The sequence below is a fragment of the Mandrillus leucophaeus genome, unplaced genomic scaffold (assembly GCF_000951045.1).
Source record: "Mandrillus leucophaeus isolate KB7577 unplaced genomic scaffold, Mleu.le_1.0 Scaffold259, whole genome shotgun sequence".
Lineage (NCBI taxonomy): Eukaryota > Metazoa > Chordata > Mammalia > Primates > Cercopithecidae > Mandrillus > Mandrillus leucophaeus.
Window position 1 is genome coordinate 3178952 of NW_012102687.1, and position 524 is coordinate 3179475.

The following is a 524-nucleotide window of genomic DNA, read 5'->3' on the forward strand; positions in this document are numbered from 1 at the left end:
TTGTGCATTCCAATGAATAGTCTTTCGAACTGTATAGGTTCCTTTAGAGTTCAGTGTACTGGACTACAAAGCTTCAAACACAGTATAGGGTAGCAAAAACAAATAGTCCAGGTAAGTGAAGTCAAGTGAACTTCCTGGGTTTTTACTCATCCTTTTTTATGTCTACACATCCTTTGCTATTCACTTCACATATATTGCCTATTGAAAAACGTCTTTGCTAATTAAAGAATCCTTCCTAGGTTAGACACATCTGCACTTTCCTCTCTACCCTCACATTTTGTTTTCAGAGAAGGGGGAAAGATCGTGTTCTGCCCGTTACAGCTTTCACCTTTATATCACACTTTTGAAAATAACTTAGATTTGGCCGGGCACGATGGCTCATGTCTGTAATCCTAGCACTTTGGGAGGCTGAGGAGGGTGGATTACGAGGTCAGGAGATCGAGACCATCCTGGCTAACACGGTGAAACCCCGTCTCTACTAAAAATACAAAAAATTAGCCGGGCGTGGTGGCAGGCACCTGCAG